The 26,894-nt window shown below is 34.9% G+C and overlaps 1 protein-coding gene across 48 annotated transcripts in view; it reads left to right on the forward strand.

Annotated features, from left to right (window-relative positions):
* The window catches only part of RIMS2 (regulating synaptic membrane exocytosis 2), a 753,111-nt gene that overhangs the window by 341,945 nt on the left and 384,272 nt on the right, over nt 1–26,894 (forward strand). The gene's annotated exons all lie outside the window — the stretch shown is intronic.

The following is a 26,894-nucleotide window of genomic DNA, read 5'->3' on the forward strand; positions in this document are numbered from 1 at the left end:
ATGTGTCAATACTCTGTGTGATCTTATTATGTCCATTACAACTCTCTTCTCACTTTATTCCTCTACTATGCATTCTCCTCTACTATAGAAGCCACAAAACAAAAAGCTCATCTTTTCATTGTAACTTCAGGTAGCCTTGTGACTCCATTCTGGACAAAGAGAATGTGGTCAGCTAGTGCAGCTTCTCTGGCTTTGACCTTTATCCTTCCTAAGGAGAAATGTCTGAGCTGTAATATCCAAAGTCCAGTATTATAGTGCAATAAGTTAGAGAGAGTCTGGTGTCTTTTGGGCATCATTTAGTGCTGCACCAGGCTTAGATTGACTTCTTGTTGTACAGAGAAATAAATACCTCTCCTGTTTAGATGTTTTATAGATTTTCTAGGACTTGCAGCCAAATGTAGTCTTAACTGATAATTAGGTTAACTTTTTGAGATGAGCTTCAAAAACATTTGCACATTATTGCTAAAACAGGCATGAGACATTGGCCTGGCGAGGCCTGTGTAACCATTTTATATATCTCCTCAGAATACATTTTTGGACACAGTGAATACTGTTTTAACATTTTAAATCCCAGTCATGTCTAGCATAATGCTTTGTGGCTAGTAAAAAATTAAGATATATATGAAGGAATAAAAATTGAGTGAAACAATTTATAAATTATTGGGTACTGCTGGCCAACTTTCCAATTGTATTTTAATATTAGTAGACAGATTATCATGTAAAATCAGAAAAATTAAGTTATGGAGAACCTTAGCAAAGAGATTGGCTGAGCTCATCTAATTCAGAACCTAGTTACCTAAAGTTATTTTTATTTCTCCTAGCTGAATAGTATAGGAAACCTTAACTATATATATTTATACACATATATGTGTGTGTGTGTATATATATGTGTGTGTGTATATATGTGTATATATACGTGTGTGTATATACGTATACACACACATACATATACATACCTATACACACACACACACACGGGATCATAATATACAACAGAATAGTCTACAGAATTATATGATTATAGTGGAGTAGAACTAAAGGGAATCTTCATTCTCTAGTCTGAGCCATACATTTTACAAAGAAGGGGAAATAGAAGCGCTCTGGAATATATTCATTGAGCTTGTCATTCATTTATTTGTGTGAATGGGTTCAATCTGAAGTAGTTCTTTATAGCATAACAATAGATACAGATAATTGAGGTTTGAATAAATTTTCAGGATCAAATAAACTCAAGTACTACAAGATAGATCATGAGGCACTAAATTGTTATAATTGGATACAGAGAGGGTCTTTTTCTGTTGGCTTGGAATTACAGACTGGGCAAAAAAAGCATTAAGCATCTTATTAAAAAGAGTTCTGGCAACTATTGGGTCCTGATACTCTCCTCAGGGTTTTCTAAAAGGAAAGAAACTGACGATTACCTTCAGCCCTTAAACCCACTGGAACCTTCACTTTCCATCATATAAATGAGGACTGAGGAAAGGAAAGGGGTAAGAGAGCTATCTGAGTAATAAATCTGGAGCCTAGTGGAGAATGCAGAAGCTTTCTCCTCCCTTTTCCACCACTTTGGGGAGGGATGTACTATTTCCTCCCACCCCCACTGAAGGCCAAATGAAGGGAATCTCCAACAGAATTTTTTGTAGCAATTAGAGGAGCTAACAGAAAGGGGATGATAGCATTCAATTCCCTGGTTGGCCATCTACTTAAGCAGTTAAGTTACCGATCTATCTATTCCTATTCTTATTTCAACACAGAAAAAGATCATTGAAAAGAGGTTAGGTGAATGGGTGTCAGAGAGCAGCCTGTATTTCCGTTTGTGGGGTGGAAAGGAATGTTTATCTAGTATTCATGATTGGCAAGATTATATAGCAGGAACAAGCAAATCTAGTATGTCAATGCTTAACATACAAAAGAGGTTTACTTTTTGTTCTTGTGTAGTTCACTGTGGGTAAGGGGGACTCTCCAGGGTAATTACCTCTTATGTGATCTAGCAGTCCAGGGTCTAACATCTTGAAGCCACACTGTCTAGTGCATGTGGGCAGGGGGAAAAGACTGGAGAATAGGGCATGGGCTTTTTACTACCTCAGCACAGAAATGATAGACTTTCTTTAGGAATTCAGTGGACAGGCTTCATCACTTGACCCCTCCCTAATGGATGGAAATCAGATGTGTGTTCCTCTGTGTGCCAGAAGGGGAGGAAAATTTCATGTCACAAGACCCCAGTAATATCTACCATAATGAATTTTCCGTAGGTCTAATCAGCATCATTGAAGATGGCTATGATTGAGTTATTCTAGATGTCATTATGGAATGGGAAAGGGAAGTTCAACAGAACATAGTTGAGTGCACTGATTGGAGAAATATAATAATATTCTCAAATTTATTCCCTATTGAACTGAGAAGGCTCACTGATCTGCACACATAAGGGAATGGCATGTTTTGAGAGTGCAGGTTCTAGAGTAAAACACACTGGGCCCGAATTTAGGTTTTGTCACTCTTTAGTGGTTCATCTTTTACTTAAGTACTCTGTTTCACTTTTCTTATTTGTACAAATGATAATGTAATAGAACCTTCTTCATGGAGTTGTTTGTGAGAATTAAATGAGATAGTGCAGTAAATCACCATGCATAGTATTTAGCAAACAGTACATATTCAGTAAATATTAACAGCCATTGTTATTGTTAGGCATTTGGGGACTTAGGGAAAGGGTACGTGCAAGTTTTTTGTGAGAATTAAATGAGATAGTGCAGTAAATCACCATGTGTAGTATTTAGCAAATAATACATATTCAATAAATATTAACAGCCACTGTTATTTTTAGCCATTTGAGGGCTTAGTGAAAGAGTACATACACTAGGAGGTAAATTAGAGATAAAAAAAGAAGTATGCAGGAATATATGACAAATTTTTCTTAATTCAACATTTCTTCTAGGGTCAAGTAAGGGAAACTTTACACCTCCCAGTGAGCAGAAATATTGTAAAATAATGTTTTTTTTCCCTACACAATAATTTTAATACTTTGTGCCTGGGTTAGCAGCATCTTGCACTATGACATTCCTATGCACACATAAGCATTTTATCCAAGTGCAAATGTTAAAAGCAGCATAACTTAAACAATTGTCTATACAAAGGTAAGTAGACACAGTATGTTATATTTTTTCTTTTTAAAATTTGTTTTTATTTTTTATTTTATTTTAGATTCAGGAATTACATATACAAGTTTGTTATATGGATATATTACATAATGGTGAGGTTTGGACTTCTTGCCCATCAACCAAATAGTGACCATCACAAAGAATAAGTAATTTTCAGGTCTCCCCCAACTCTTAAACCCCTCATTTTTAGGGTCCCCAGTGTTTATTGTTTCCATTTTTATGTTTATGTATACCTGTTGTTTAGCTCCCACTTATAAGTGAGGACATGTGGTATTTGATTTTCTGTTTCTGAGTTATTTCACTTAGGCTAATGGCCTCCAGCTCCACCCATGCTGCTGCAAAGGACGTGATTTCGTTCTTTTTGTGGTTGTGTAATATTCCATGTTGCATATATATACCACATTTTCTTTCTGCAGTCAACTGTTGATGGACACTTAGGTTGACCCCATGACTATATAATTGCAAATCATGCTACAACAAACATATGAGTGCATGTGTCTTTTTGATATAAGGATTCATTTTCGTTTGGGTAATACCCAGTAGTGGGATTGCTGGGTTGATGGTAGTTCTTTTTCAGTTCTTTGGGAAATCTCCATACTGTTTTCCACAGAGGTTGTACCAATTTACATTCTCACTAACACTGTATAAATTTAACCTTTTTCTGTGCATCCTTGCCAACATCTGTTGTTTTTTGACTTTTTAATTATAGCCATTCTGAGTGGTATAAGATGGTATCTCACTGTAGTTTTAATTTGCATTTCTCTGATGATTGGTGATGTTGACTATATTTACATGTTTTTTGTCTGCTTTTATGTTTCCCTTTGAGAAATGTCTGTTCATGTCCTTTGTCTACTTTTTAATGGGATAGTTTGTTTTTCTCTAGTTGAGGTGTTTGAGTTCCATGTAGATTCTAAATATTAGTCCTTTGTCAGAGGCATAATTTACAAATATTTTCTCCCATTCTGTAAGTTGTCTGTTTGCTCTGTTGGTTATTTCTTTTGCTGTGCAGCAGCTTTTTAGTTTAATTTTATTATTTATTTCTGATTGTGTTGTATTTGCTTTTGGGCCCTTAGTCATAAATTCTTTGCCTAGGCCAATGTCTGAAAGAGTTTTTCCTAGGCTTTTTCCTAGGACTTTTATAGTTTCAGGTCCTACATTTAATTATTTAATCTATCTTGAGTTGGTAGGCTATTAATTATTGCCTCAATTTCAGAGCCTGCTATTGGTCTATTCAGGAATTCAGCTTCTTCCTGGTTTAGTCTTGGGAGAGTGTAAGTGTCCAGGAAATTATCCATTTCTTCTAGATTTTCTAGTTTATTTGCATAGAGGTGTTTATAGTATTCTCTGATGGTAGTTTGTATTTCTGTGGGGTCGGTGGTGATAACCCCTTTATCATTTTTTATTGCGTCTATTTGATTCTTCTCTCTTTTCTTCTTTATTAGTCTTGCTAGCAGTCTATCAATTTTGTTGATCTTTTCCAAAAACCAACTCCTGGATTCATTGATTTTTTGGAGGGTTTTTTGTGTCTCTATCTACTTCAGTTCTGCTCTGATCTTAGTTATTTCTTGCCTTCTGCTAGCTTTCGAATGTGTTTGCTCTTGCTTCTCTAGTTCTTTTAATTGTGATGTTAGAGTGTCAATTTTAGATCTTTCCAGCTTTCTCTTGTGGGCATTTAGTGCTATAAATTTCCCTCTACACACTGCTTTAAATGTGTCCCAGAGATTCTGGTATGTTGTGTCTTTGTTCTCATTGGTTTCAAAGAACATCTTTATTTCTGCCTTCATTTCGTTATGTACCCAGTAGTCATTCAGGAGCAGGTTATTCAGTTTCCATGTAGTTGAGCGGTTTTGATTGAGTTTCTTAGTCCTGAGTTCTAGTTTGATTGCACTGTGGTCTGAGAGACAGTTTGTTATAATTTCTGTTCTTGACATTTGCTGAGGAGTGCTTTACTTCCAATTATGTGGTCAAATTTGGAATAAGTGTGATGTGGTGCTGAGTAGAATGTATATTCTGTTGATTTGGGGTGGAGAGTTCTGTAGATGTCTATTAGGTCTGCTTGCTGCAGAGATGAATTCAATTCCTGGATATCCTTGTTAACTTTCTGTCTTGTTGATCTGTCTAATGTTGACAGTGGGGTGGTGAAGTCTCCCATTATTATTGTATGGGAGTCTAACTCTCTTTGTAAGTCTTTAAGGACTTGCTTTATGAATCTTTGTGCTCCTGTATTGGGTGCATATATATTTAGGATAGTTAGCTCTTCCTGTTGAATTGATCCCTTTACCATTATGTAATGGCCTTCTTTGTCTCTTTTGATCTTTGATGGTTTAAAGTCTGTTTTATCAGAGACTAGTATTGCAACCCCTGCTTTTTTTTGTTCTCCATTTGCTTGGTAGACCTTCCTCCATCCCTTTATTTTGAAAGTCCAGGACCAGATGGATTTACAGCTGAATTCTACCAGAAGTACAAGGAGGAGCTGGTACCATTCCTTCTGAAACTATTCCAATCAATAGAAAAAGAGGGAATCCTCCCTAACTCATTTCATGAGGCCAACATTATCCTGATACCAAAGCCTGGCAGAGACACAACAAAAAAAGATAATTTTAGACCAATATCCCTGATGAACATCGATGCAAAAATCCTCAATAAAATACTGGCAAACCGGATCCAGCAGCACATCAAAAAGCTTATCTACCATGATCAATTAGGCTTCATCCCTGGGATGCAAGGCTGGTTCAACATACACAAGTCAATAAACGTAATCCAGCATATAAACAGAACCAAAGACAAAAACCACATGATTATCTCAATAGATGCAGAAAAGGCCTTTGACAAAATTCAACAGCCCTTCATGCTAAAAACTCTCAATAAATTCGGTATTGATGGAACGTATCTCAAAATCATAAGAGCTATTTATGACAAACCCACAGCCAATATCATACTGAATGGGCAAAAACTGGAAACATTCCCTTTGAAAACTGGCACAAGACAGGGATGCCCTCTCTCACCACTCCTATTCAACATAGTGTTGGAAGTTCTGGCTAGGGCAATCAGGCAAGAGAAAGAAATAAAGGGTATTCAGTTAGGAAAAGAAGAAGTCCAATTGTCCCTGTTTGCAGATGACATGATTGTATATTTAGAAAACCCCATTGCCTCAGCCCAAAATCTCCTTAAGCTGATAAGAAACTTCAGCAAAGTCTCAGGATACAAAATTAATGTGCAAAAATCACAAGCATTCTTATACACCAGTAACAGACAAACAGAGAGCCAAATCATGAATGAATTTCCATTCACAATTGCTTCAAAGAGAATAAAATATGTAGGAATCCAACTTACAAGGGATGTAAAGGACCTCTTCAAGGAGAACTACAAACCACTGCTCAGTGAAATAAAAGAGGACACAAACAAATGGAAGAACATTCCATGCTCATGGATAGGAAGAATCAATATCGTGAAAATGGCCATACTGCCCAAGGTAATTTATAGATTTAATGCCATCCCCATCAAGCTACCAATGAGTTTCTTCACAGAATTGGAAAAAATTGCTTTAAAGTTCATATGGAACCAAAAAAGAGCCCGCATTGCCAAGACAATCCTAAGTCAAAAGAACAAAGCTGGAGGCATCACACTACCTGACTTCAAACTATACTACAAGGCTACAGTAACCAAAACAGCATGGTACTGGTACCAAAACAGAGATATAGACCAATGGAACAGAACAGAGTCCTCAGAAATAATACCACACATCTACAGCCATCTGATCTTTGACAAACCTGAGAGAAACAAGAAATGGGGAAAGGATTCCCTATTTAATAAATGGTGCTGGGAAAATTGGCTAGCCATAAGTAGAAAGCTGAAACTGGATCCTTTCTTTACTCCTTATATGAAAATTAATTCAAGATGGATTAGAGACTTAAATGTTAGACCTAATACCATAAAAACCCTAGAAGAAAACCTAGGTAATACCATTCAGGACATAGGCATGGGCAAGGACTTCATGTCTAAAACACCAAAAGCAATGGCAACAAAAGCCAAAATTGACAAATGGAATCTAATTAAACTAAAGAGCTTCTGCACAGCAAAAGAAAGTACCATCAGAGTGAACAGGCAACCTATAAAATGGGAGAAAATTTTTGCAATCTACTCATCTGACAAAGGGCTAATATCCAGAACCTACAAAGTACTCAAACAAATTTACAAGAAATAAACAAACAACCCCATCGAAAAGTGGGCAAAGGATATGAATAGACATTTCTCAAAAGAAGACATTCATACAGCCAACAGACACATGAAAAAATGCTCATCGTCACTGGCCATCAGAGAAATGCAAATCAAAACTACAATGAGATACCAGTTAGAATGGCAATCATTCAAAAGTCAGGAAACAACAGGTGCTGGAGAGGATGTGGAGAAATAGGAACACTTTTACACTGTTGGTGGGATTGTAAACTAGTTCAACCATTATGGAAAACAGTATGGCGATTCCTCAAGGATCTAGAACTAGAAGTACCATATGACCCAGCCATCCCATTACTGGGTATATACCCAAAGGATTATAAATCATGCTGCTATAAAGACACATGCACACGTATGTTTATTGCGGGACTGTTCACAATAGCAAAGACTTGGAATCAACCCAAATGTCCATCAGTGACAGACTGGATTAAGAAAATGTGGCACATATACACCATGGAATACTATGCAGCCATAAAAAAGGATGAGTTTGTGTCCTTTGTAGGGACATGGATGCAGCTGGAAACCATCATTCTCAGCAAACTATCGCAAGAACAGAAAACCAAACAGCACATGTTCTCACTCATAGGTGGGAACTGAACAATGAGATCACTTGGACTCGGGAAGGGGAACATCACACACCGGGGCCTATCACGGGGAGCGGGGAGGGGGGAGGGATTGCATTGGAAGTTATACCTGATGTAAATGACGAGTTGATGGGTGCTGACGAGTTGATGGGTGCAGCACGCCAACATGGCACAAGTATACATATGTAACAAACCTGCACGTTATCCACATGTACCCTAGAACTTAAAGTATAAAAAAAAAGAAATTTAAAAAAATCTATCTTGAGTTAATTTTCATGTATGGTGAGAGAGATGGATTCAGTTCACTCTTCTTAATGTGGTTATCCAATTTTCACAGCACCAGTTATTTAATATAGTGTCATTTACCCATTGTTTATTTTTATTGATTTTGTTGATGAACATTACAACCATTACAACATGTTTGTAGTTGCTCGATTTTATTTCTGGGTTCTCTATTCTGTTCCATTGATCTATGTGTCTATTTTTGTATGAATTCCCTGCTCTTTTATTTACCCTATTCTTGTTGTATAATTTGAAATCAGGTAATGTGATGCCTCCAGCTTTCATTTTCCTTGGATTGCTTTGGTTTTCAGGCTCTTTTTTGCTTCCATATGGCCTTTAGAATTTTTTTTAATTTTGTGAAGAATTATGTTGGTATTTTAATAAGAATTACTTTGAGTCTGTAGCTTGATTTGGGAAGTTTGGACATCTCCATGATATTACCTCCTGCAATCCATGAACATGGGATGTTTTTCCATTTGTGGATGTCATCTATAATTTATTTTATCAGTGTTTTGTAGTTCTCCTTGTAGAGATCTTTCACCTTCTTTGTTAAATGTATTCCTAGGTATTTTATTTTGTTGTGGCTATTGTAAATGGGATTGATTTCTTTATTTGGTTCTCAGCTTTAGGTGATATTTGTGTATAAAAAAGCTACTGATTTTGTGTAGATTGATTTTGCATCCTGAAACTTTACTGAAGTCATTTGTTAAGTCTAAGAATCTTTTGAGTTTTCTGTGTGTAAAATCGTGTCATCAGTGATCAGAGATAATTTGACTTCCCCTTTTCCTATTTGGATGTGTTTTATTTATTTATCTTCCTCTTGCCTGATTGCTCTGACTGAGAGTTCCAGTACTGTATTGAATATAAATGGTGATAGTGGACATCCTTATCTTGTTCTGGTTCTTAGGGAGAATGCTTTCAACTTTTCCCCATTCACTATAATATTGGCTGTGAGTTTGTCATAGATGGCTCTTATTATTTTGAGGTATGTTTCTTCGATGCCTGGTTTGTTGAGGATTTTTATCATGAAGGGATGTTGGATTTTTTCAGAAGCTTTTTTTGGCATCTGTTGAGATAACCACATGCTTTTTGTTTTTAATTCTCTTTACACGGTGGTGAATCGCATTTTCTGATTTGCTTATATTGAACCATTCTTGCATCCCAGGAATAAAGCCAACCTGATTGTGGTGTATTAATTTTTTTATTTGATGTTGGATTTGGTTTGCTAGTATTTTGTTGAAGATTTTTGCCTCTATGTTCATCAAGAATATTGACCCAGAGTTTTCTTGTGGTATGTCTGCCAGATGTTGGTATTAGGCTGATGCTGGCTTCATAGAATGAGTTAGGGAGGTGCCTCTCCTTAATTTTTTGGAATATATGCAGTAGGATTGGTGTAAGTTCTTCCTTGTATGTCTGGTAGAATTTGGGTATGAATCCATCTGATCCTGGGCTTTTTTTTATTGTTGGACGTCTTTTTGTTAATGATTCAATTTCATTATTCATTACTGGTCTGTTCAGGATTTAATTTCTTCTGGGTTCTTAGGAAGTTGTATGTTTCCAGAAATATATCCTAGATTTTCTAGTTTGTGTTTGTAGAGATGTTCATAGTAGTCTTTGAGGATCTTTTCTGTTTCTTTAGTATCAGTTGTAATGTTACCTTTATTGTTTCCGATTGTTCTGATTTGAATCTTCTTTTTGTTTGTCCTGGTTAATCTAACTAGCAGTGTATCAATTTTGGTTATATTTTCAAAGAACGAAGTTTTTTTGGTTGTTGTTGTTGTTGGTTTTTTTTTTTTTTTTTTTTTTTTTTTTTTGATGGAGTCTTGCTCTGTGGTCCAGGCTGGAGTGCAGTGTCGCGATCTTGGCTCACTGCAACCTCGCCTTCTAGGTTCATGCCATTCTCCTGCCTCAGCCCCCCGAGCAGCTGGGACTGCAGGTGTGTGCCACCATGCCAGGCTAATTTTTGTGTTTTTAATAGAGACAGGGTTTCACTATGTTGGCCAGGCTGAGAACCAACTTTTCATATTACTGATTCCTTGTATGATTTGTTTTTTGTCTCAGTTTCATTTAGTTCTTCATTATTTTTTTTTCTTCTGCTACTTTTGGGTTTGGTTTATTCTTATTTCTCAAGTTCAGGTGTCACATTAGGTTGTTTGTTTGAGATCTTTCTTTTTTTTTTTTTTTTTTTTCCTTTGAGGCAGTCTTGCTTTGTCGCCCAGGCATGCTGGAGTGCAGTGGCCTGATCTCTGCTCACTACAAGCTCCTCCTCCCAGGTTCATGCCATTCTCCTGCCTCAGCCTCCCGAGTAGCTGGGACTACAGGCGCCCGCCACCATGCCTGGCTAATTTTTTGTACTTTTTGGTAGAGACGGAGTTTCACTGTGTTAGCCAGGATGGTCTCAATCTCCTGACCTAGTGATCTGACTGCCTTGGCCTCCCAGAGTACTGGGATTACAGGCATGAGCCACTGCACCTGGCCCTTTCTGTCTTTTTGATGTAGGCATTTAATACTATACACTTTCCTCTTAACATTCTTTTTGCTGTATCACAGGGGGTTTGGTCTGTTAGTTTGGTAGGGGTTTCTCTTCATTTGTTTCAAAAAATTGTTTGATTTCTGTGTTAATTTTATTGTTTACCCAAAAGTCATTTAGGAGCAAGTTGATTAGTTTCCAGGTACTTGTGTGGTTTTGAAAGTTTTTCTATATATTGATTCTAATTTTCTTCCACTATGGTCTGAGAAAATGCTTGTTATGATTTTGATTTTAAAAAATTTCCTGAGACTTACTTTATGCTAAATTTATAACCTGACATATGGTAAAAAAAAATAAACGGTTTTCACTATCGAGCACTTGCTGTGTGCTAGGTATTGTGTTAAGCACTGGACATATATTATCTCATTTAATTTTATTAATTATTCTTAAGAAAATTTCTTATTCCCACTAATAGATCAGTAAACTGAAGTCATACAACTAACAGTCACAGAGTTACAGCACTAACAATCACAGAGCATCAAGTGTGCCTGACTCGAGCTTGTGGCTTATGGCTTGTGCTTGTGCACCGAAGTATTCTGTCACACCATTTATTATTTAAAAGTTATTTTGGAAAAGCAAAATAAACTCCTTAAGAGAACTTAATTATTATTATCTCTCATCATCAGTAAGGCAAATGAGTTGAGCTTTATATTCAGAATGGATTAATGCTAACCATACTATACTTTCTAAACAAGACCAAATAACAGTGTTTCCCAAACTATTTCCCTTCATAGCAAACATAGAAAATGTTAATATACATTGTATACTTGAATAAACATATGGGATTTGGAGATGTTTATATGAGGTTTGGTAATAATTTTATTATAATTTTATCATAATTATAAAAATAAAAATAAATACAAAGTCTCACGAATTATTATAACTTTCCAACTACCATTAAAATTTTTAATGAGAAATTTGAGTTTCTCTGTGAATATAACTTTTCAATATCAGGTTTTTTTTTCTTTTTTTTTCTTTTTTGTTTTGTTTTTTGAGATGGAGTCTTGCTCTGTCTCCCAGGCTGGAGTGCAGTGGCACGATCTCAGCTCATTGCAACCTCCGCCTCCTGGGTTCAAACGATTCTACCTCAGCCTCCCAAGTAACTGGGATTACAGGTGCACACCACCACACCCAGCTAATTTCTGTATTTTTAGTAGAGATGGGGTTTTGCCATGTTGGCAAGGCTGGTCTTGAACTCCTGACCTCGGGCGATATGTCCACCTCAGCCTCCCAAAGTGCTGGAATTACAGGTGTGAGCCACCACGCCTAGCATCAATATCAGTTTTTATGTTTCAAATGGCTACCTTCATTTCCTGATAACTTAATGTATTTAAATATGATGTCTTTAAATTCTTTATGTTCATTATCAGAAAAAAACTTTACTTAAAAGGTGACAGAAATAGAAGATTACTGCCTTTTCTCTGATTAACAGAAGCACTATTTTTTTTCTATTATTGAGAATTTGGATAATATTTTTAAAAAATTGATTAAAGTATGATATTTTAGTCTTTAACACCTCTTCATTTTCTAACAATGGAAAATTGTATTATTATGATAATGCAATTAGATTTAGTATCATTTCAACTTATTTCTACAAGTGTTTCAATTATTTCACTTGCTCTTCAGTACATATGGATGTTGCTCTTTAGGACTTAAATGACAAATTTCATAATTTTAGTTTCACTTTTCCAGATTAGGTTTTTTATTCTGAATTTATAAACTTTCTTAGAAAACAGTAATATTTTTAAAATGCAGTCCTTAAAATTGTCTAAGAAGTTCATTCTGGTGCTCCAAAATGCCATGTTTATGTGTATCATCAACAAAATATTTTCAGATTACTTGTTTTGTCCCCTAAATTCTTCAGAGCACTTTTTGTGAACAGGGACCACATTCATAATGTAACAACAGAAAGTGAGTGATATGCTGATTCTACTTCTTTGTATAAAGCTGACAATAACAGAACTACAATGTCTTAGATTTTATTTAGACAATATTTTGGTAATATCATTTAATGTGGAATTCATATCTACATGTAATGGCTTTTCTGAGAATAAAACAATTACTTGAATCTCAAGGTCTTCAGAATGAATCTTTGTCTTTACACCTCCTGTCATTGCACAAGTATACAGAGTCATGCTGTATTTGCTTAAAACCTAATTTTTTCCCCCTTTTTGGAAACTTATTTTGGTACTTCTTTGCATAACAAAGTATGTGTGAACAGTCATTTCTCTTCAGAGACTCCAATTTTGCTACTTACCTAAGCACAGGTACTAATGTCAGTAGATGCATCATCTGTCAAAGATTTGTGCTTTCATAAACTTTTGGATTAATGTTGTCTTTGTATAATCTGACATGGTAATATGTTTACTAATGCTATTCAAAAGAGAGACCTCTTAACATTGGATATTACTGAACAAGATGACAAGTGAATCTGTAATTGTAGAAAGTATTTTGGCTTTTACTATTAATTACACAATCTTATAACCACATTTTTTGAACTTAATCTCACACTTTCGTGACTTTTTTTTTTTTTTTTTGCATTTTCAGGTGTTTTAAAATATTTAGAATGGCAGAGCTAGGTTCATATAGGATGAATATCTTGTCATAAGGTTCTGTGTCATTTACTTAGCAACACCAATTAACTGGAAATACATTTAGGTTACGGAAAGGAAGAATTATTGCATATACATTTTTTAAACTGTGATATAATCCTTACTAAATGTTTAATATAAAAATTTGAAATTATGATTAAAAGAAGTTTTTACTTAACTAAACTTCAAAATTTCAGTTTAATAAAAATTAAATCTGTTTTAAAAGGAAGTATTTAAGGAGATGCTAGCCAGTTACAGTTTCAGAAAATCAGATTTTCTAAATATCATTAAGATTGTCAACATTCTTAAGGTTTTATAAATTGTGTCAACTGAAAAATAAGCAAATAATAAGCAAAATTGAAAATTCTGAAATAACATTCATTTAATTTAATAATTAATATTCTGAAATATTCACAAAATACAATTATTATGTATTCTCATGATACAAATATTTTGAAAAATCTATTCTGAAAACATAAATGTTTTTAATCCATTTTAAAAATTGTCTTAAATAAATTATATTCAGTTACTCTTTGTCATCAGAACTAACCTTTTAAGTTTTCTAAGGCAAATAACTCATTATAAAACAATGTAAGGAGTTAGTCTTTGATTAATAGTTAAGGTAAAAAGCTAATAATGAATATATAAATGCAATAATAAATGCCAAAGTAGCAATTGAGAGGAATTACAAAATTAGTTGTTCTACTTATGCTTCTATGCTGTGAGATAATAATAATTATGATGATAACCTTGACAAAGATAGCTTGTACTTCTAATATTAGAAAAATCTGTGAAAAAATAAAATTAAATAAAAAATAAAATTCCATTTTTCTGCAAAACAAAGAACTTTAATAATTAGAGTTAGGCTATGAAGTTAAGAGATTGGAATGATTCACTGGGAAGGTCAGAGGTGCCTGCTACTTACTTTAGTCAGTATAAAACACTTTCTGGAGATGCCTGCTACTGAAAATTTGCATACCAAAATAATAATTACCATTGGTATTATGTCTTTCTAATAACTTTTATACTGAAGATTATAATTTTAAACCCATGATGCGTAATAATGTTCCGTTACAAATTTGTTTTTGGCTTAATTTGTTTATTCATTCTTTGTTCATCATATAGCCAACATTTACTAGACATCTTTGGTAGTGCTAGGGATAATTTTCAACAGTCGGGATCACAGAGATTGTAACAACGAAGTAATTCTTAATTTTTTAGCAGTCTTGGTTGGGTACATATACATAAATTGATTAGATAAGGTTCTAGTATTATAAATTTTTTATTTGAAACATTGTCAACTCATTAGTGATGATGGGAAACTACAAGGTGAAAACCTAGAAATCATCTTAGTTTTTCCTTGAACTTGGATTCTTTTGACTAGCCCAGAATGAATGTAAGTGAATACATTCTTGTTCCTACTTCTGTTTTATTATTTAAAAAATAAAATACATTATAGACTTTACTCTCTGGATTTTTTCTCCTTTATGGTTCCTGAACTATAAATTTTTTGTGTGTTTTTTATTTAAGTTCTAAAAAGGTCATGAATCTGTGCAGTATCTTTTTAAAGAATCTCTTCTTGTATTGGGAATGTGTTTAGTAGTCATTATTAATAATAATAGCATGAGTAAATTCCCATGTGTTAAGATTAAACAAGTTTGATTAAATTTTTTTCATGGTTTTTCAGACAGTATTATCCAAATTAAGTAAAAAGTTACAGTTTTATGTGAATTTTAGTTTTTTCTTTGTAAAACTTTTATCACTTAATAGAATATCAAAAACATGTATTTGAACCTATTAAATATGTTCACTTGATATAACTCATGAGGAACTTGTGACCATGTTTCCCTATATTTTGTTGAAGTGACGATCTGTAAATAGCTACAAATGTAGTCCTATTGTGGAATAAGACATAGAAAAAACTAATATAAATATAAGCATTATCATTATTAATTTGGCATGTATGTTAAGTATTTAACTGCAAATACTTATTTTATACCAAAATTCATCATAACTATTTAACTGCAAGTACTTATTTTATGACAAATTTGATTATTTTTTAGTTTCTCTTTTTGTATTATTTTTCCAGCTCTTTAATTAGCTTTAAGATTGATAGTTTCCCTGATATGTGCATTTCATGTATGAGGAGTGTTCACATTGTGTTTAAGAACGTAAGCCTTGGAGGGAGCCTGAAGAGCTACTGTTGATGTCCACCAGCCAAAGACAAGCAGGAACAGTGTTTTTTTTTTTTTGAGATGGAGTTTCACTCTTTCGCCCAGGCTGGAGTGCAATGGCATGATCTCTGCTCACTGCAATCTCTGCCTCCTGAGTTCAAGCTAGTCTCCTGCCTCAGCCTCCTGAGTAGCTGGGATTACAGGCGCCCACCACCATGCCTGGCTAAGTTTTTTATTTTTAGTAAGAGATGGGGTTTCACCATGTTGGTCAAGCTGGTCTTGAACTCCTGACTTCAAGTGATCTGCCCATCTTGATCTCCCAAAGTGCTGGGACTACAGGTGTCCACCACCACACCCAGCTAATTTTTTGTAGAGACCGGGCTTCACCATTTTGGCCAGGCTGGTTTCCAACTCCTGACCTCAGGTGATCTGCCCTCCTCAGCCTCCCAAAGTGCTGGGGTTACAGGCATGAGCCACCACGCCCAACAAGGAACACATTTCTAATAAAAAAAAAAAAGTTGGCTACAGCAAGGCAGGACACAAACCTTGTGAAACTGTGAGTTATCTCAATAAGAAGGCGTTAAGGGGCACTTATACAAGTTGGACTTTTGCATTAGGTGATTTGAGGGAGGATTTTAAAAATGGGGTCTGTTGAATTTGATGCTGTTAGAGAGTGGGGGCAGTTTGAGGGTCTTAATTTTAATCTTGGAGATGGAATAAACAGAACAGTGGTAGAGTTTCTACTGGAGAAGAAGTAATAGTCACTTGTGGCAGTTAGGGGAGGGGCATGTTTGGTTATTTTGGCATCTTTGCCTTTATCTCTGTTCAGGCAGGATGATGGAATAGTATTGTTTTTCCTTTGTTCTATAACAGTTACAGTGAGCCTTTGGCTGATGTTGATTTTCTGTGAAATTGTTTATGTGTACTGGGGGGAATCAGAGCCCAACTGGTAGCAACTATGTCAGCTAACAGCTGATAGCAATAAGGACAGCTTTTTTTTTTTTTTCACTAGTTTTAAATTCCTTTTCTACTATTTACCAGTCGTGTGATTTTAGGCAAAGTAAATAACTTTGGGCTCAGTTTACACATCTGAAAAATCGGGATGATAATAATAGTACTGCACAGGATTATTTTGAAAAACGAATTAGTGGATACATGTAAAGTGCCCACAACTCAGTGCTAAGTTTAGCTAAACCACTCTTACCATCACCACCACCACCACTACACCACTGCAATAATAAAAAAAAAAATTATAACATTCTTTATCACACACATTAACTAATGGCATAATGTCTTCAAGTCTTCATACCCATTATAGAAATAGAATCTGCCATGTAGACTTTTATTAGTGATGGGAAAACACTGTCAAATTCTTTCTGTTCAATGTTGTTTATTAAATATATTTATTTATTGGTCAATAGAACATATTTTTTCTACAAACTTTCTTTTTCCTCTATTGCAAATCTTAATCATTTTGCCCCTCAAGAAAAGAAAAACTTAGTCAACGTTTATTTTTTCTTACTTCCTGCATCTAAAGTTCCACAGAATTAACCTCCTAAATATATTTTGTTTCATTCTCTTCCACTGCTTTGATTCAGGACCTCATAGTTTCCTACTTGGATTATTGGAATAATCCAATTGATCTTTATGACACTAGATTTGTTCCTGGTCCCCAGGTTTAACCATAGGATTACAACCAGAATATCTGCCAATACAAAACATCTGATGATATCGCTTTTGTCTACAGGATGAAAGTTCAGAATGCTTGTCATGTTTTATAAGCCTTTTTCAATTTTTACCCAATTTTCATTTATGGTCTCTGCTGCCACTTCTGATTTTGATCCCAATTTCAATTTCTACTTAACTATTTTCTGCATCTTATTTTTGTGCCATTTCAAACTCTTTGTGCAAAGAAGTATGATGTAAATAATTCCAATAGAAAATAATGTAAAAGGGCCAGGCGCGGTGGCTCATGCCTGTAATCCCAGCACTTTGGGAGGCCGAGGTGGATGGATCACCTGAGGTCAAGAGTTCAAGACCAGCCTGGCCAACATGGTGAAACCCCATCTGTACTAAAAATAAGCGGTGGACAGCGCCTGTAATCCCAGCTACTTGGGAGGCTGAGGCAAGAGAATAGCTTGAACTTGGGAGGCAGAGGTTGCAGTGAGCTGAGATTGCACCACTGCACTCCAGCCTGAGCGGCAGAGCAAGACTCCGTCTAAATAAATAAATAAATAAATAAATAAATAAATAAATAAAGTCAAAGGGATTTTGTATAATATAAAAATCTAGTATAATTTTTTTTGTGTGTGGATACAAATGTGTAGATTCAGTTATACATTCTAGTGCCATCTAGTGGTAACTACTTTCAGGTTTTTTATTTTCCATATTATCTACTACTTTAAATGCAGTCTGACACTCTTCCTGCTTACTGTCATTACATTAGCCATTAGATCTTTGGAAACCATATTTACAATGGTTTTTTTAAATGCTCTGACATGTTCTGATTTCATAAACACACTTAAACTCTGTCACAACATGCAACTCAAAAGACTGTAGGATCGGGGTAGAATGGCATATTCAAAGAATTGTATTGATTTTTGGGTGTCTTTAAATTAAAACCAAAGGTGTTTGGTTTTTTTTACATTTAGTTGTTTTGGAAAGTAAAATTAACTCTGTAGTTATAATGCCAAGAACGAATTCTTTCTTTCTCTCCTACTGTCTTGTTTTCTCAAACAGTGACTGAGTCAGACCCTACGTTAGGTATTCTTTAATAAAGTCTCTGGATGAACAGCATTAGCAGTTTGGCTACCCATTGCACATTTTTTTCTAGACTCTTGCCTAACTGTACAGGAGTGTGTAAGCAGTGATGTGCTGGTAAATACTTGACAACAAGCTCGCCAAAGAAAAAAGACCTGATTTACAGCATTAGCCTATTTCCATGGTGTCAGTATCCATGGCTGAGTTTAAGCTACCAATGTGACATCACAGAACACAGAATTAGGAGGAGATGCTCATGATAGACTCTTGGCTCCAGCAGCCACTGATTAAGGAATTATGACGTATGTTGTACTGTTCTATCTCTTATTTGAAGTCACTCTCTCCTTGGCTTGTATTTCATCAGACAACCTGCACATATTTTTGTTCCTAGACCATTTGTATCTATTGTAGCCTTTTATTTACTTGTTTATAACAAGTGTGTTGTTTATTTACTGATGAGCCTAGATGTCTTAGAGAGTTCTCAGTTGAGACGAGTCGGCTTTAGTTGACATTATGTTTAACTATATGTAACATAGGTCTCATAACCACATGCTTAAATAAAGAAGTTTATGTTTTTCTCATGTAAAAAGAGGTCTGGAGGTAGACAGCACAAGGATGATACTACTACTCAAGGAAGTTAACAGAGACCTATGTTCCTCTTGCTTAATGCCCTGCTACTACAATGTGTGGCTCTAAAACTCAAGATTAAAAGAGGGCTATTGTGTTATAGGTAGTAGGACCACATTACAGTTAAGACGTTGGAAGAATAAAGTATGAAAGGTGTCAGCCTATTGTGCTTATGTCTTTTCACTAAGAATACGTAGCTTTGTAGAAACTGTACCTAATAAACTTCTATCTAAATCTTATTGGCCTGAATCACAGCCATGAGAAAACCCAGAAAAGAAATTTGTTAGACCAGGCACACTGCTGTCCAGAATAAAATTTGGATTCTATTTGTAAGAAAGTAGAGAGATTAGATATTCAGTAGGCAACCAACTATATTTGCCACATTCTCTTTGCCTTTGGTCCTTTTATGGATTTTATAAAGCTATTAATTCTTACTGCTATCTTATCAGCTTTCAGTTTAAGAAAAGTATTATTTGAACCCTAAATCATGAAGTTCTGCGTGCACTAGAGTTGCTTTAACCGAACACAATTCTAGACTTAAAATGTTTTGGTAGATAGGATATCCTCCTTTTTTCTCATATATTCCCTCCCTCATGGATGGAGCTGCTTTAAAATAATATTCCTGGCTTCCTCCTACTCCCTCTTCTGTTCTGCCCCTTGGGATAAGGAAGTGAGCCTAAGTAGCAGTTTCTTTGTTTTTCCTCTTTCTCTTGGGAACAAGATGCTCACAGAGAACTTACATTCTCTCCTGTTGCCTGCCACAAGTTTTATAGAAACAGGCTGTAAAATAGTCTCAGACCAATGTAGTCTGTGCCTGGATGGGTGTGTCTGTATGATTCTGAGTTTTTGTATTAGGAATCTCACTTTTTACTGGAGACCCGTTCTACAATTTCTGTTTTATCAGTAATGGAGGTAATATTTCATGTCATCTGCCTCTTTTTTCTGTTTCTGAATTAGGTTAGCAGTTGGCCGAGGGATAGTTTACTGAGAATTACTTTTAAAAGGCAGCTTGTTGCTGTCGCTTGAAACATGTTGTGTGTGGTTTGTTGTTATCTCTTTCTAGCCTTAAATAGAACAAGCCCAATGTCAGAATTATCATGTAAAATTCAATATTAAATATGCAATCTTTTGATTTTTAATCTCAGGAAAGATTTTCATCTCATTAAGTGACTATTTTTACTGTAAAACTGGAAATACTTTAAAGAAACCATATGACTACGGCATATGTAAAGGTGCCAAAGTGCCTATATTTCAGAAAGGAAAAAAAAACAATTTTCATAGAAACAGAGCTCAGAAGCATCATGACAGCTGATGAGAAAGCAACATACAGATTTTGGGGTCTGTCTATGTCACAGATTCTGTGTCAGCAAAGAAAAGTTTAGGTTCAAGTAATAGAAACCCCCAATGAGGCTGGCTTTAAACTTAAAGATAATTTATTTGTTAACTCATTGAAACTTGAGAAGTACATGAGTTGATTCAGGTAGGGATTGATCCTGAATCTCCGATAAAGCGACTTAGAACCTAATTTCTTTATTTCTATTTTTAATTGTCACTATGTGGATGTTGACTCCATTTGGGGAAGGCTCTCTGACTTATACCCTTAAATTGTCTTCTAGTAACTGTGAGAGTTACATGAACTCTAAATCGTGAAACAATAAGTCTATGTCTCAGTACTGTCAGACCAATGTCCTTAAGAGGCACTGTGGTTGGACCAGCTTAGGTCATTGTGCTAGTCATTTTGAACAGGAATGGTACATTCTCATTAGCTCTGCTAATCATGGCTCAACCCTGAAACAGTTGAAGCCAGTTCAATCAAAACCACAAAGCTTAGAAGGGAGGAGATATTCTTTCTGTTTCAAGAAGAAAGAGAAATAGATGACAGAAAGCCAACAACAAATATTCATTACAGTTGCTTCCAGAGTACATTTCCTATTTTCTTCATTCAGAAGACTTAGTAACCCTAAAAGTCACCTACTTTTAGCTTGTAATCTAACACATTTTTAGAGAATATATATAAATTAAAGGCTAAACAAGTAATTTCACAGTGTGAAATTATTTTCTATCAGTTACTTTAAAAATTGCTAAAGAAACTTTTCTATAAAAGTTTAAAAACACATAATTTAGAGGAATTTATGTTAAAAACGTCTAAAAATATGTTAAAAATTTTTAGAATTTAAAAGAGAATTCTAACTGTGTTGTCTAATCTGGTGACTCATCATTCTCATGGTCTCAGACATGCCTCTTAGTTGATATCCCTCTTTTAATGTGGTGTTTAATAAAGAACACCATGTTTAAAATATGATCAGATCACATACAAACACTTGTTGAAATTTAACAACCTTCTTTCACAAAGCTCAGCCTCACCAGCGTCTTTGGTTGCATCTGCTTCTTCATCTTATTTGGGGCCTAGCTCCAGCAAGCACCACACTCTTTTGTTTGTTTCTTTCTTTCTTTTGGTTTTTTGCTGGCTCTAATGCATCACTGGGAGAGGAAATTTCTATAGGAGTATTGGGAAAGAAACTGGAAAGAAGATAAGAGAGCTTTATTGAAGATAGATTTACTTCAAGAGCAGAATTATTAAAAAAAGATTAAATTTTTTTATTTCTATAGCTTTAGGGGTACAAGTGGTTTTTGGTTACATTGATGAATTGTGTAATAGTGAAGCCTGAGCTTTTAGTATACCTGTCCCCTACATAGTGTATATTGTACCCAATAGGTGATGTTTTATCTCTCACTGCCATCTCACTTTCCCCAATTCTGAATCTCCAATGTCCATTTTATACTCCGTGTACCTTTTATACCCATGGTTTAGCTCCCACTTATGAGTAAGAACATACAATATTTGGTTTTCCATTCCTGAGTTACTTCATGTAGGATAATGGCCTCCAGTTCCTTCCAAGTTGCTGCAAAGGATATGATTTCATTATTTTTTATTGCTGAGTAGTATTCCATGGTATGTATGTACCACATTTTCTTTATCCACTCATCACATCATGGGCACTTAGGTTGATTCCTCATGTTTGCCATCGTAAATTGTACCGTGATAAATGTGGGCAGGTGTCTTTTTAATATAATGACTTCTTTTTCTTTGGATGGATACTCTCAGTAATGGGTTTGGTGAATTGAATGGTAGATCTAGTTTTAGTTCTTTGAGAAATGTCTATACTGCTTTCCACAGAGGCTGTACTAATTTACAGTTCCATCAGTGGCGTATAAGTGTTCAATTTTCAGCACACTTGTGCCAGCATCTATTGTTTTCTGACTTTTTAATAATGGCCATTCTTGACTAGGGTAATATAGTACTCACTGTGATTTTAATTTGCATTTTCCTTGTCGTTAGAGATGTTAATAATTTTTTCATGTTTGTTGGCAACCTCTATATCTTCTTTTGAGAAATGTCTATTCATGTTTTTTGTCTACTTTTCGTGTAATTATTTGGGTTTTTTTGCTGATTTGTTTGACTTCTTTGTACAATCTAGATATTCGTCCTTTGTTGCATACACAGTTTGTGAATATTTTCTCCTGTTCTCTAGGTTGTCTGTCTGCTCTGTTGATTATTTCTTTTGCTGTGCAGAAGCTTTTTAGTTTAATTAAGTCTTATTTATTTTTGCTTCTGTTGCATTTGCTTTTGGGATATTAGTCATAAATTATTTGCCAAGTCAATGTCCAGAAGAGGTTTTCCTAAGTTTTCTTCTAGAATTTTTATGGTTTTAGATCGTATATTTAAGTCTTTAATCCCTCTGGAGTTAATTTTTGACAATGGAGAGAGATAGGGGTCCAGTTTTATTACTCTGAATGTGGCTATCCAATTTTCCAAGCACCATTTATTGAACAAGGTATCCCTTCCCCAGTGTATTTTTTTTTTAATCCAAACTTGTATTTTTTAAAAAACACCTTATGAAGAAGTAGGGTGGTCTGATTCTTTTTAAATTTTTGTTTCCATAGGTTTTTGGAGGAACAGGTGGTATTTGGTTACATGAGTACGTTCTTTAGTGGTGATTTGTGAGATTTTGGTGCACCCAAGCAGTATACACTGAACCTAATTTGTAGCCTTTCATTCCTCACCCCCTTCCCACCCTTTCTCCCTGAGTCCCCAAAGTCCATCATCCTTATGCCTTTCATCCTCATAGCTTAGCTCACACTTATGAATGAGAACATACAATGTTTGGTTTTCCATTCCTAAGTTACTTCATTTGGAATGATAGTCTCCATTCCTATCCAGGTTGCTGTGAATGCCATTATTACGTTCCTTTTTGTGGCTTAGTAGTAGTCCATTGTGTGTGGACTGTGTGTGTGTGTATATATATATATATATACACACAGTATATATGCAAAAAATTTGTTTATATATTTATATATTTTGTTTTATTTATATATTTTGTGCTTTTATGAATAGAAATTGGTTTATTAAAAGCTTTTTGTAGGAATTATAGAAATGCATATACACACACACACACACACACACACACACACCACACACATATACATATCAGTTTCTTTATCCACTCGTTGATTGATGGGCATTTGGGCTGGTTCCATATTTTTGTAATTGTGAATTATGCTGCTATAAACATGCATGTGCAAGTACCTTTTTCGTATAATGACTTCTTTTCCCTTGAGTAGATACCTAGTAGTGAGATTGCTGGATCAAATGATCATTCTACTTTTAGTTCTTTAAGGAATCTCATGTTTTCCATAGTGGTTGTACTAGTTTACATTTCCACCAGTAGTGTAGAAGTGTTCTCTTTTCACTGAATCTACACCAACATTTATTATTTTTTCACATTTTGATTATGGCCATTCTTGCAGGAGTAAGGTGGTATCACATAGTGGGTTTGATTTGCATTTCCCTGATTATTAGTGATGTTGAGTATTTTTTCATATGTCTGTTGGCCATTTGTATATCTTCTTTTGAGAATTGTTTATTCATGTCCTTAGCCCACTTTTTGATGGGGTTTTTTTTTCTTAATTGTTTGAGTTCCTTGTAGATTCTGGATATTAGTCATTTGTCAGATGTATAGATTGTAAAGATTTTCTCCCACTTTGTGGATTGTCTGTTTACTCTGCTGCTAGGTGTATGTTTTGTTGGTTATAGGTATTTGGCTGTTATTTCTAAGTTACCTGTTCTGTTCCATTGGTCTATATGTCTACTTTTATACAAATACCATTCTGTTTTATTTACTGTAGCCTTATAGTTTAATTTGAAGTCAGGTAATGTGATGCCTCCAGCTTTGTTCATTTTGCTTAGAATTACTTTTTCTATTCGGGGCTCTATTTTTGGTTCTATATGAACTTAAGGATTTTTTTTTTAACTCTGTGAAAAAATGATGCTGATATTTTAGTAGGAATTGTGTTGAGTCTGTAGATTGCTTTGAGCAGTATGATCATTTTAATGATATTGATTCTTCCAATCCATGAGCATGGGATGTTTATTCATTTGTTTGTGTCATCTGTGATTTCTTTCATCAATGTTTTGTAGTTCTACTTGTGGAGATCTTTCACCTCTAATATGGTTAACCTTTGTTCCCCCGCAAAATCTTATCTTGAATTGTAATCCCCTGATGTTTAGGGAGAGACCTGTTGGGACATGATTGGATTTATGGGGGTGGTTTCTCCTATGCTGTTCTCTTGGTAGTGAGTGAATTCTCACGATATCTGATGGTTTTATAAATGGTAGTTTTTCCTGTACTGATACACACTCACTCTTGCATGCTGCCATGTAAGACGTGTCTTTTCTTCTCCTTTTGCCATGATTGTAAGTTTCCTGAGGCTTCCCCAGCCATGGAGAACTGTGAGTCAATTAAGCCTCTTTCCTTTTTAAATTACCCAGTTTTGGGTATTTCTTTCTAGCAGTGTGAGAACAGAGTAATGCAACCTCCTTGGTTAAGTATATTCCTAGGTATCTTATGTGTGGAGAATCCCACTTATTGACTTGGGTATGTTGAATCATCCTTTCACGCTTGGAATGGAACCTACTTGGTTGTGGTGAGTTATCTTTTTGATATGCTGTTGGGTTTGGTTTGCTAGTATTTGTTGAGGATTTTTGCATCTCAGTTCATCAGAGATATTGATCTCTATCTCTCTCTTTTTGTTGTGTCCTTTTCTGGCTCTGGTATCAGAGTGATACTTCATAGCATGAGTCAGGTAGGATTCCCTCCTTCTTAATCTTTTGATGGTTTCAGTAGTATTGGTACCAGATCTTCTTTGAATGTTTAGTAGATTTCCTGTGTGAATTCACCTGGTCTAGAGCTTTATTTTTTTGTTTGAAGATTTTTTATTGCTGATTCAATCTCACTACTCATTATTGATCTCCTGAAGGGATCATCAATTGTGCAGCATTTTCTAGAGATTTGAATATTTAAGAACCTTCATCTTTTAAATACAAGTTGAAAAAACTTTCATGAATAAAATAAAATAAAAATTAATTTAACTAGCATCTGATTCATATAATCTTTTTGTTGTTTTGTAGTTTAAGATCCAATTGTAATCTTAACTGGATAATAAGATTACAATTATTCTCATGAAAACCTCTTAGATCCCAATTTGGGTCCTCAAAAATTTGAATGCATGGGAAGTAGTTACAAAAGCAATAAACAAAAGAAAACATGTTAAGAGTAAAGAGTTAAAAATGGGGAAACTAGTCCTGAAAGGAGAATAAACATTCTAAAGAGAAAAGGAGAAAGAAATTGGAGCCCTAGAAAGATCAGTAGAGAGTGAAGGGAAAACAATAGTGGTATTAAAGGTGATACAAATGAAAGTCTGGGGTAGATGAATAAGAGGAGCTAGAAACAAGACGATTGATAGAGAAGGGCATTGGCACCAGAGTGTGCATTACAGTTAGAGGAACATCACCAAGAGAACTCACTGAGGTGGTAAAGTGAATGGAAGGAAAAGTAAAGAGGAAGAAGGATTGCTATTAACTGCAGTGTTTCTGAAATTTTCTTGACTTAATAAAAATAAACTGTGGGCAAATGGATTTTTTTTTCAGTTTAATATGAACTGTGGGGTCTGTATGGTTGAAATTTATTACTGGTTTTACATTCCTATGAAAATGAATTATTTTGAAATTTTATTACATTTCTCTCTGAATAATCTGCCAGTCTTTATTAGAAATCTGAGAGGTAAAAAAATCACATTTTCTATCCACATTTTCCCTCCAATCTTTTCAAGACCTACATTTAATTCTAAAATAAAATTATAGAGGTGAATACCTATACAAATAGTTGAATGGTGCTACCATATATTCCTAGACCCTCATTTAAACTTGCTATTTGTGAGACCTAAAAACAGCACAGCCCTTTTTAATCTTTTTCTACTCATCTAACACTGGCCTTTTCTCAGGTTTTTATATAAAATTATTTGGAATCATTTAAATATAACTTTCAGAGTTGTAATATTAATATCCAGATAACTGGCTTTTGCTAGGAAGGAATTTGTGTGGCCTTATTCTCTTTTTAATTTTTTTTTAAATCACTGAATGAGCATTGAGATGTTAATTGACAAAATGAGCAAAATTTGATTTAAACTTAGTGTCTAACCAACTTCTGAGTTTCATAGTGCCCAGAAATGCCTTGGATGTAGCTTGCATTTGGTGTTCAGTATTATGAGGCACTAATCAGCTAAGTACCATAATCCTCCTTACAGGGTACATTCTTACTTGATCTGGAGCTATATACAGCCACATAGTAACAGCATTAAAGAATAACCTTTTTCTTAACAGACCCATCACTAGAGGATTCTATGACTCCATCCTTGAATGAGTGTTGTTTTTGTGTAATTTTTTAGTAACTGAGTTTTGAAATAAAACAATTGTTAGCAAGTAGAGACTTTCAAATCGTCTGATTAAGGATGGCTTCTATGATTTTGCCAGGGCTAGAAGGATTAAATGAAAGCACTGCCTGGCACACTGTTGATGTATTTTTGTCAACATGATGCTTCATGCTCGACAGATGTGCATT

This window comes from Macaca fascicularis, chromosome 8 (genome assembly GCF_037993035.2).
Source record: "Macaca fascicularis isolate 582-1 chromosome 8, T2T-MFA8v1.1".
NCBI lineage: Eukaryota > Metazoa > Chordata > Mammalia > Primates > Cercopithecidae > Macaca > Macaca fascicularis.